The sequence below is a fragment of the Equus quagga genome, chromosome 4 (assembly GCF_021613505.1).
Source record: "Equus quagga isolate Etosha38 chromosome 4, UCLA_HA_Equagga_1.0, whole genome shotgun sequence".
Classification (NCBI taxonomy): domain Eukaryota; kingdom Metazoa; phylum Chordata; class Mammalia; order Perissodactyla; family Equidae; genus Equus; species Equus quagga.
Window position 1 is genome coordinate 131,332,830 of NC_060270.1, and position 12,346 is coordinate 131,345,175.

At 38.8% G+C, this 12,346-nt stretch overlaps 1 pseudogene; it reads left to right on the forward strand.

Annotated features, from left to right (window-relative positions):
* Positions 1-2,071: 2,071 nt before the first annotated feature.
* On the forward strand, positions 2,072-3,154 carry LOC124238241 (glyceraldehyde-3-phosphate dehydrogenase-like; annotated as a pseudogene).
* The last annotated feature ends 9,192 nt before the right edge of the window (positions 3,155-12,346 follow it).

Below are 12,346 nucleotides of genomic sequence, written 5' to 3' on the forward strand. Positions count from 1 at the left end.
GATACTGGAATTATAAGACCTAGAATAACACGTAAATGTGTTTTAAATTTTTGAAAGAATGAAAGATTGAATCCCAAAACTCAGAAAATATCCTGTCTGAAACAAGCAGACAGATTTTAAACTAAAATAAATAATACAAAAATTGAAATAAAAATACCATGAATATGTAGAAATAGCAGGTTAAAGACATCTGAAAAGATTACTCATAAGTAAGAAAATAGATGTAAATAAATTATTCTGGAAGACCTAGGAAGAAAAAGAAATAAAAGGAAGATTAAGAAACATGGAGGATAGGGGCTGGCCCCGTGGCCGAGTGGTCAAGTTCGCATGCTCCGCTGCAGGCGGCCCAGTGTTTCGTTGGTTCGAATCCTGGGCGCGGACATGGCACTGCTCATCAGACCATGCTGAGGCAGCGTCTCACATGCCACAACTAGAAGGACCCACAACGAAGAATATACAGCTGTGTACCGGGGGGCTTTGGGGAGAAAAAGGAAAAAATAAAATCTTTAAAAAAAAAAAAAAAAGAAACATGGAGGATAGATTGAGGGTGAATATATTTTAATTGGAGTTCCAAAAGATAATGAATAGATGGGAAAGAAGCAAATTTGAAATAAACGATGGCTGAAAATTTCCCTGAATCGATGAAAAACATAAATCCTCAAATTCAGGAAACATGATATTTCTCAAACAGGATGAATAAAGGAAAATCAAACTTGGACAAATCATAGTGAAAATACACAACTTCAAAGACAAAAAGAAGATTTTAAAGCAACCAGAGAGAAGAGACAGATTCTCTGCAAAGGAGTGACAATTAGGCTGACTTTGTTCAGTTAGGTAAAGATTATAATATTTTGTGAATAATCACCTATAAACATAGGTGAAATGCAAGAATGGTTTGACACTAGAAAATTTATTAATGCATTTCACTACCTTAACAGATTGAAGAAAAATTAGTGGACCATCTCATAAGAGTATGTTAAAATGGAGCACTTTTCTGTTTTGCTGAAACCACAAAGGACAGGAATAAATAGCAAGTCCTGCATAACTGCACATTCTAAAGCAAGAGTCTGGTCCAACTGCAGAACGTTCAGAAGAAATGGTAGAAAACTAGTTCAGTGACGCTTGGCCCATCACATAATATGAGGATGTACACAGGGAAGTGAAAGTCTTGATCAACTGGTTGAACAAATTGGTAGAGAATATTCCTTTGCAAACAGTCGTTGGACTGCTGTGCACTTCTTCCTGACAACTGCCAAGGAAAGCAGGGAGAGGGTGCTTCAAGCCAACAGAGATGAAATACAAGGAAACTGCTTGATATACATGCACCTGGGGTTTGGAACTTACAGAGGATCAGTTTTTTAAACATGCCTGAAAAACATAAAGGTAAGAGGTTGTAGCTATGGACCCAAGGCAGCAGCGAATAGAGAGGTTAGCCTGAATGAGAGGTGGGTGGAACTTCCTGGAGAAGGAAACAAGCAGACAAAAGAACTCCTGAAAACATAGAAACTGAAAGGCAGAGTCTTAAATGTGAAACTGAAGTTGATACAACCTTTCACAAAGGAACTGGGGTTGAAGGTTCCCAGGAAAAAAGCCTCTGGATAGCTCAGAAATGCTTTCCAGAAAGAAAAACAGCAGCTTTGAATGTCTGCCAAGTCCCTAAGTTTCTACCACTGAAGCAGGAGAATACCAGCCACTTCGACCTGTTCTGTTTCCCCCCTCCCCTCCCCCTAGGCCTGACTCTGGAAGTCTACCATAGCTAGTGGGCAGAGGAGGAGGCAAAGTTCTGAGGAAAGAAGCTGACCATGATCCTTGTCCCACTTCAAGCTTCCAGGCCTAGGACAAAATCAAGCTGGGACATGGGAAAAGGATCTGGGCTGGGAAAGCTCAGATTTCAGATATCTGCCGCATGGACAATTTAGCTACTGAAATAAGACTATTTCTGGGCTTAGAAGAGATTGAAGACTAGCAGTGGCAGGAAACACCACATGATCTACATTACATTTGATCCAAGGTCAGGAAAAGAACTAGGGCACAAAACATATATGAAGTGAGGCTCTCTGCTCCTCCTCGTTCGACAGACAGCCGCTTCCCTTCAGCACTGCTAGCCGCGTGCCCGCGACGCGATGGTGAAGGTCGGAGTAAGCGGATTTGGCCGTATTGGGCGCCTGGTCACCAGGGCTGCTTTTAACTCTGGCAAAGTGGATATTGTCGCCATCAATGACCCCTTCCTTGACTCAACTACATTGTCTACATGTTTCAGTATGATTCCACCCATGGCAAGTTCCATGGCACAGTCAAGGCCGAGCACGGGAAGCTTGTCATCAACGGAAAGGCCATCACCATCTTCCAGGAGCGAGATCCCACCAACATCAAATGGGGCGATGCTGGTGCTGAATATGTTGTGGAGTCCACTGGTGTCTTCACTACCTTGGAGAAGGCTGGGGCTCACTTGAATGGTGGAGCCAAAAGGGTCATCATCTCTGCTCCTTCTGCTGATGCCCCAATGTTAGTGATGGGCGTGAACCACGAGAAGTATGACAATTCCCTGAAGATTGTCAGCAATGCCTCCTGCACCACCAATTGCTTGGCCCCCCTGGCCAAGGTCATCCATGACCACTTTGGCATCGTGGAGGGACTCATGACCACAGTGCATGCCATCACTGCCACCCAGAAGACCGTGGATGGCCCCTCTGGGAAGCTGTGGAACGATGGCCGAGGGGCTGCCCAGAACATCATCCCTGCTTCTACTGGTGCTGCCAAGGCTGTGGGCAAGGTCATCCCTGAGCTGAATGGGAAGCTCACTGGCATGGCCTTCCGTGTCCCCACCCCTAACGTGTCAGTCGTGGATCTGACCTGCTGCCTGGAGAAAGCTGCCAAATACGATGAGATCAAGAAGGTGGTGAAGCAGGCATCGGAGGGCCCCCTCAAGGGCATCCTGGGCTACACTGAGGACCAGGTTGTCTCCTGCGATTTTAACAGTGACACCCACTCTTCCACTTTCGATGCTGGGGCTGGCATTGCCCTCAACGACCACTTTGTCAAGCTCATTTCCTGGTATGACAATGAATTTGGCTACAGCAATAGGGTGGTGGACCTTATGGCCCACATGGCCTCCAAGGAGTAAGAGCCCCCTGGACCACCAATCACCCAGCAAGAGAAGGAGAAAGGCCCTCAGCTGCTGGGAATGCTTGCCCCAACTTGACCCCCTAACATATTGAGAGTCTCCTGACCTCCACAGTTTCCATCTCAGACCCCCTGAAGAAGGGGAGGGGCTTGGGGAGCCCTACCTTGTCATGTACCATCAATAAAGTACACTGTACCCAGCCAAAAAAAAAAAAAAAACATATATGAAGTGAGTGGGGAGAGATGAGACGAAAGCTGTCTTCTGTTCACATCCCATTAGTCCTGCTCTCTCTCTTCAATGGTTACAACCTCAATAGATGTAGACAAAGCTTTCTGTAGAATTAAACACCCATTCACACAAAGTAAATAAATAAATGTCTCAGTAAACTATGAAGAGAAGGACATTTCGTCAACCTGAAGAAAGACATCTCCCAATTACACAAAGAAAAACTCATAGTGAATGATAAACTTTAAAGATATTTCACTTAAAATCAGGGAGAAGAAAAGACTAGGGGGCCCACTGTCATTGATTATTTAGTATTATTGTGCAGGAGTTGTACTAGTACACCTGGTAAAAAAAAAAAAGTAAAATAATTTAAAAGTATAATGATTAAAAACGAAAAACAAAATTGTCATTATTTGAAGGTAATGATGGCTTCTACAGGAAATGTTAGAAAAATCTGCAAATTATTAAAATTAATGAGTTAAGCAAGTTTGTCAGATATAAGATAAATATACAAAAGTCAATTATATTCCTATTACCAGCAACAAACAGAAAATGTAATTTTAAAAAAAAACATTCACAATAGCAACAAAAAAGTAATAGAGTACCTAGAAAAAGTATATACATACATATATATATATATGTATATATATATATATATAACTTTTTTTTTGCTGAGGAAGATTCACCCTGAGCTAACATCTATGCCAATCTTCCTCCATCTTTTAGTATATGGGCTGCCAGTACAGCATGGCTGCTAACAGAGCAGTGTAGGTCCACACCTGGGAACCAAACCCAGGCTGCCAAAGCTGAGCATGCTGAACTTAACCACTAAGCCACCAGGGCTGCCCCCCCCCCAAGTTTTTTTTTTTTAAGTGCGTGGTCTTCATGGAGAAAATTATTAAAATATATTAAAAGACAACTAAGGGGCCAGCCTGGTGGCACAATTGTTAATTTTGCACATTTTGATTCAGCAGCCCAGGGTTCACCAGTTCGGATCCCAGGTGCGGACCTTTGCACTGCTTATCAAGCCATGCTGTGGCAGGCATCCCATACATAAAGTAGAGGAAGATGTTAGCTCAGGGCCAGTCTTCCTCAGCAAAAAGAGGAGGATTGGCAGCAGATATTATCTCACTGCTAATGTTTCTCAAAAAAAAAAGACAATTAAAAAAACCTAAATAAATAGAGATATATACCATATCCATGAAGAATAAGATCTGATATCAAAGGATGCCAACACTCCAAATTAACCCAGAGTTATCATGTAAACTCAATCAAAATTCCAAGATGGTTTTTCATCGAAATTACTAAACTAATTTGAAATTTTTATATGAAAAAAGGTCAAGAAGAGCCAAGTAAATTTTGAAGGAGTAAAAACAGGTGGTGATAGTAGCAGGGAGAATGGTAGGTTCTTGTCCTATAAAAAAAAATCAAGTCCTTTTATGAAGCTGTAACAGTTAAGATAATGTGTCATGGCAGTAGACAAATAGATCAATAGAACCCAGAAATAGGCTTAGTAATATATGAAAATTTTATGAATTTCAGAGGTGGCATTGCAGATTACTCATAAAAGAATAGATCATTCAATAAATGATAGATTATCTACATGGAAAAAAATAAGCTAAAATGAAAGGAAACAAAATAAAAAAATAAAAATGAATGTCTGCAAAATTTCAGGTAGATTAAGGGATAAAAGATAAAAAGCAAAAATTTTAAATGATTAGAAGAAAGTATAGGTGAATAATTTTATGATCTCAAGGAATTTTTAAAAAGACACAAAAAAAGAATAAATAATGAATATTGATTATTAAATTTGAATATATTCAAAATTTAAATGTTTGTTCATCAAAAGATTTCATTAGAAATGAAAAGAGACACCATAGACTGAGAGAAAATACTTGAAAAGAATTTTAAAATGGCATAAGATAATAAAATCTTTAAAAAAAAGAAATGGGGGCTGACCCCATGGCCAAGTGGTTAAGTTTGAACACTCCGCTGCCATAGCCCAGGGTTTCACAGGTTTGGATCCTGGGCATGGACATGGCACTGCTCATCAAGCCATGCTAAGCAGCATCCCACATGCCACAACTAGAAGGACCCACAACTAAAAATACACAACTGTGTACCAGGGGGCTTTGGGGAGAAAAAGGAAAAATAAAAAATAAAATCTTTAAAATGGCATAAGATTAGAGTCTATCATATATAAAGAATATTACCAAATCAATAAAAGACCAACCTATGAGAAGACATAATATACAAACAAATAATTCAAGAAACAAATCCAAATGGCCAATAAACATAGGAAACAAATGTTCAACCACAGGGAAATGCAACTTAAAGTCACAATAAAACACCATTTCACATTAAGAATTAAGAAACCTGACAATATCTAGTGGAACAGTGGGAACATTTGTGTACTGCTTTTTGGGAGTATAAACTGGTGCAATTACATTGGAAAGCAATTTTGCAATATTCTGTAAAGCTAAAAATGCACAGATTCTATGGATCAACAAATCCACTGCTTGGTAACTTCTCTGAGACTCTCTAGCACGTGTATAAAATGTTCAGACCAGCATTTGCACTCAACCATTGCAAAAATATTTAGAGCAGCATCTTTTTAAATAACCCATTCCAAGAAGAATAAATAAAGAAATCGTGACATGTCTACATGAAGGAATACCCTACAACAGTGAAAACTATTTCTCTAGACCCAAACATACACCGTAGACGAAGCTCAGAAACAAAATTCTGGCTGAAAGCTGTACATTCAAGATTGCTTACATTAATGATTCCACTTGAATTAGTCAAAATTAGGAGACAAGGAGAATTGTCCACAGCAACAACTTCATATCTAGTTAACTAAATAATTAAAAACAAAAAAGGGGGATCGGCCCCGTGGCCTAGAGGTTAAGTCACACGCTCCGCTTCAGTGGCCCAGGGTTTCGCTGGTTCAAATCCTGAGTGCGGACATGGCACGGCTCATCAGGCCATGTTAAGGTGGCTTCCCACCTCATGGGAACAGAAAACACAAACTTCAAAATAGAGATTACCTCTGATGGATGTAGAGAGAACCATGATGGGAAAGGGGCACACAGAGCTTTTCTGAACTTTTCAAGTTTTAGTTGCAAACTGGATGGTGCATTCCTAAGTATGGACTAGATTATTCTCTAGATATTCGGCATGTCTGAAATATTTCATTTAAAAAAACAGCGAAGGGATGCAGTCCTTTTATGGAAGGGAAGAAAACGAGAGAAGTAGACAAGCTTAAATCCAAAGTACTGTGAGACCGCCATCTAGTCTCAGGGTGAGGCTTTCGTTTACATGGTTAGTTCAAGATAAAAGTTCCTACATCGAGAGAGCCAATGGAATACAGATCCAGATCCAGTGAGCGTTTTGACCTAGTACCAAATGGCAGGTTTTCGAATCTCCTCCAGATTGACACTTGCTCCTGGGAAGAAGGGCAAATCGTCCATGAAGTCCCCATCTGCCCGTCTGAGGAACATCTGTGGTGATGTGAACCCTCCTAATTCAGGTGGCAGTCATGCACCTCCTGGTGAAATTATCCATCCTCAGTAATAACATCTGCTGGCAAGAGAAAGCCGTGAAAAGACGTTTGTTTCAGGTTTTTAAAAATGGAACCTTAAAACACATGTTGAAATTTTTTATTCAATGTCTGTAACTTTTATCTGACATTATACAGATTTATTTTGACAATCTATTTAGGAGTTGACAAGTCTGTTTTGCTTTCTTGTAAGTGTATTTTAAAGTTTTATGTTGAAGATATTTTGTATAAATCTCATAGTGATGCAAAAATTAACCTCAGGAAAACTCAATGCATCTTTGAAATGTGTTTACCTTGGAAAGGCTGCTTGGAACATGAGTACTAGTGAAGTTTCTTAGAATGCTTTTATTAGAAATCAATTCAGACTTTTGGAACAAAAATTGCTTGAGAAACTACATTCAATATATTCAATTCACTGGCCAAACTTTGGGAAAGAGACACCTCCTGGCATCCACCAATTACTGAGAAAGGGTAATTATATCTCCCAAATAGCTCAACTCGAACAACTTCTCTCCGTTCTCACTGCCAATAACTTACTAAAGTCTCACCCTCTTCTCTATCTTCAACAACTGCCTCAGCCTCACCACTGACCATGTCTGATACACAGTGGATTCTTTAAAATATCAGTCTGAATAAATGAATGAATGAATTTCGAATGTCTCAGACTTGCTAATGCCAACAGTGTTGAAGTACAGCGTCAAGACTGAGAGTGAGTAGAAACATAGGGGAAGAGAAGAAAGGAGCAGGAGGTATATGAAGTGGCGATGGAAATGTTCTCATGATATATTGTTCTCACAAAGCCTTCAATATGTTCATAGTGTAGAATCAGGAACAAGTTTTTAAAAATAGACCCCAAAGACAAGTTTTCTACAACTATTTTCAAATTACAAAAGTGACTGAGATGTCACAAATCGTAAGTGGAACTTTGAAGGAAAGTTATAAAAAAACATAAATAAGGGGCAGGCCAAGTGTTGTAGTGGTTGGGTTCACACACTCCACTTTGGTGGGCTGGGGTTCACGGGTTCGGATTCCGGGGACGGACTTACACACCACTCACACCACACACGCTGTGGCAGCGTCCCACATACAAAACAGAGGAAGATTGACACACATTTTAGCTCAGGGACAATCTTCTTCAAGCAAAAAGAGGAAGGTTGGCAACACATGTTAACTCAGGGCCAATCTTCCTCACCAAAAATTTATTTTATATATATATATAAAATATTATATATATACATATATAAATAAGCCCTTCAATTCATGATTCATGAAATCAAGGTTCCAGAGTTTTTAAAGGAAACTTTCTGACATTTTATTTCTGTTTATTTTGTTCATTCATTGTTAACTTTCCATTTGTATAACATCACATCAGTCACATAGCAGATATTTAATAAATGTTGCTGATTCAAATGTCACTTGCTAACATTTACACAGACACTGGCTCAGATGCTTTTATTCAAAAAATTATTTTGTCACCCTTCTCCATGATAACCACTTAAATATTTTTGTGGAAAAATTAACTTTTTATATTTATGGGTGTACTCTTCCTTTGACTAAACACGATCAGCAATCATGTTTTGGTTGTAAGTATTTAGTGGAATCCAGTGATTTAAGAACTCGGTAATTGGTGTAAGTAATTATTGTTCATCACCAGCAAATTTGTGGATAAAAATCTTTTCTGGTGTCATTGGATACTGGTTTTATATCTATCACTTCATCTCTAAACAAGACTAGAGATTATCTAATCATCACAAAACATAGAGTGAGATTAACACGTATTTATTTTTTTATTAAAATTATTTAGCTAAGGGAAATCTAGTGGGTTTTTGTTAGATTAAGACAGTATTTTGGTACACAACCAAATGAGTAACTACATATTATCAATTTTCTAAATAGTTCCAGGACAGAGTTTTTAGACTTGTAGGTATAGAACGCACTTAGCAAAAATGTATTGTCATCCTTCTTTTGACTTTCCCGTATCCTGAAAGTACTGATGCTAGTGGATCTTTCAATAGTGGAGAAGAGAACAGTAAAATCACAATCTCCAATATGAAATTACTGCTGGGTCCACTGTCAGACACTCACTTGAATCCTAGATCTGCCACGTAGTAGCTGTGAAAACCTGAGTAAAGCATTTAACTTCCCAAGGCTTCAGTTTCCTTTTCTCCACGAGAATAACAATATCTGGTCTACTTATCCCAGAGGAGTAGGTAAGATGATATACCTGAAGTCTGGGTAAAATGCAAAGCACTGTTGGAGTTTAATTAACATTTGATATCTTATGGAAAGAGCAAAAAAGGAATGGATTAAACAAACAAAGGAGAAAGGTACTTTGTACTGGACATCATTAGTACTTCCAAAATGGACCTCGCCACCTCCTAGCCCAATATTCAGCATATGTTCAATGAACATCTGTGTAACTAATTCGTTAATTAATTAAACAGAAGAAGCAAAAGTGATTATGTACTAGGAAGAAGGAAAAAACTAAGACCAGAACAACATTGGGAGAGAAGAAGTCACCTTTTGTGGCATATGCTTAGATTCCAGGAAACCCTTCCCTACTCTAACTGTATCAGTGATCATACAGGATAGCAGAGCATGGAAAATAGGAAAGTGTCTATCGTGAGATGCAGTGTGTGCCTCTACTCAGGGTGAGGATTTCAGGGCTGAGGCATTCCGGGTTCTTTAACAAGGGCAGAGAGGCCTGAGAGAGGTAGTGGGCACTCCTAGGCTGGCTGCCTGACTCACTGTCATTTTCCTCTTCTCAGGAAAGTGCATGTGACCCCCAGGGGTGGGTCTCTAACACATCTAATAAGGGACCCCATGTGTAGCCACAGAGAATTGACCAGGGGTGACCACCAGGCCCCAAGCTAACCCATCAAATTCTCTCTCCCAGGAATTTGTAGTTTTTACCAACAGTCGCAGACTCTAGGAGTCAGTGGAGCAAGAGCATATTAATACCACTGTATATAGGAAGGGTCCACAAATTCTGCTTCAGAGATCTCATTTCTCCCTGGCTGTTCAAATCACCTAGGATTCCATGAGACACGTCAGTACTGTCCTAATAACTTTCTCCTTATGCCTAAACTAAAGGAGTTTCCCCCAAAAAAGATTTTTTAAATACAATAATAGTTGTGTCACTCAATCTGCTACCTTCACTGAGCCAAGTTCAGCGGAGAGGTGCAATTGCTGCCAAACTGGCGATGCTGGGGAGAACCACAACTCCACGGAGAAGGGGTCCTGGAAGCGAGAGAGGAAGACTTTTGTTTGGTCCATTGATAACTTTGAGGAGAAAGAGGAATTAAAACCTAGGCTAGATGATGAGGGAAATAGTAGGCTTCAGTGTCATCACAGCAAATAAAAAAGGAAATTTCGTATTTGGGGGGAAATTTCTCATCTTTAATGAAGAAAGTAAGCCTATATTTAAAGAGAGGGAAAATGTAAATAAGCATTTAACAATGCATTTCCTTAGCCCGGGGACATCCGGTCCATAAAAATTCCTTGGATATCAAATGTGTGGACAAGAAGTAGACTACCGAAACTTCAAATTCCCTCCCAATTTATGTTTATAGAATTAGATAAATTTTTTCTCTCATGAGACTTTTAAACATGGAGGATAGCCTAAACCCAAAAGTGCTCTCATAGTAGTTCAGAATAACAACAACCCCCTGTTATAATTCTTTAAAGGCCTTATAATCATGAAATTACACACTAAAAATATACACTGAAGACCACAGAGAGACACACATGGCAAGCCAGCCATGTTTATTCATCATCAAATAATTTATACAGATTAATCCCATAATGGAAGTCAGGAAATTGAAAACCTTAGCTAAATTTAAGCACAGTCCTCCAGAGGCATGCATTATTAGAGGGAGAAATAACAGTTTTAAACAGTTTCTGAAAACAGGGTTAGTAGCTAATATCATTAATATTCTAAAGCAGTCCTCTGAGACTCAGCATAGACAAATCATTGATTTTTTCATTTATCTTTCTTGGGACTTGTGTAGTCGCTCCAAGGTGTCTTCATGTAATCCACTCATACCAGAGAATGTTTTCAAGGATATTCTAAATAATTAACCCTCTTACACTGGAGTTCAAGTGTCTTTCTGTGATAAAGCACTTGAAGACCTCAAAAGCATAATTATAAGCATACCCTTGAGAGTTGGGATATATCAAGTTCTCAAAATGAGGGTGGATATTAAAACTGATATAGCAGCAATTAGTTATCATGAATTTTCTCCATTCCTCAGCCTGCTGGATTGTGTCGGTGAAATAGAATTCTGCTAAAAGTCCACATAATTTCTGATCGCCACTCTCAATCCTCAGTCTTGAATTGATTATAGTACTTAACAGGCAAAGCCATCAAAACTGATTTGACTTCTCTCTTTCTTTTCTCCTGTTGAAGCAGTTATGTGTTAGCGTACAGTCACATCTAAAGTAGACTTCTTTCTTATAGATAAATAAGAAATTGTTTTTGGAGAGAAAATAATGCATCAATTAAAAACAATAGAAAGGAATCCTTGCAGAATAATGAATCACTTAATTAGGCAACTTGCAAATGTATGTAGGTTTAATAAGTCTTAAAAATGTGGTTTTAAATGTATGAAATAAGCAATTATAAGTACTTGACATTACACCAAATAGCAAACAGGTCCACAAAGGTGCCCCTCATAAAAAGTCATTCTGACTTCAATCTAACATGTACTTTCATCACCAGTATCTTAATACGTAGCTTCCAAAACGCAAAAGGAAAATTTTTCTATTCTTCTTATCAATAAATAAGTTCTTTTAGTAATTGGAATATGTTTCTAAAATCTCATTCTACTACATCATTAAAAATATCACTCCAATAAAGTCATGACTATCCTATGAGAAGGATAATTTTAATATCCTCCACCTCTAGCACCAGCGTATGACACACTGTGACAGATAAGTTTGTTAAATGATATATTGAGTCCAAAGATTTTAGGGAGAGATCCTTAATAAATAGTACACTCTTCTTGGTGTTTTTTAACCTATGTTTAAAATTTTTGACTCTAGCAAATTGATTGTCATACTCCCATTTATGATGAAAATGTGTGTGTGTGCGTATCTATGTGCGGTTCTTAGATATAGATCATTTAGCATTATAGAATGCGACCATTGTCCTCAAAGCCTTTCAATGGCTTCTCATAAACTGCTAAATTTCATCAAAAGTCTTTGCCATGCCTACAAAATCCTACAAGGTCTAGACCTCCACTGTTACTTTGACCTCATCTCCCGCCTCATGGCACCAATTATCCCTCTGCTGATCCTCTCTCTCAGTTCTGGCTTCCTAACGGTGCTCCAGAGCCTTTGCTCACTCTTTCCCCCTCTCTTCTTGGCATTTTTTGACCAAGACAGTCATAGGGCTTACTCTCTTACCTCCTTCAAATCCCCATTCCAATGTCATCATT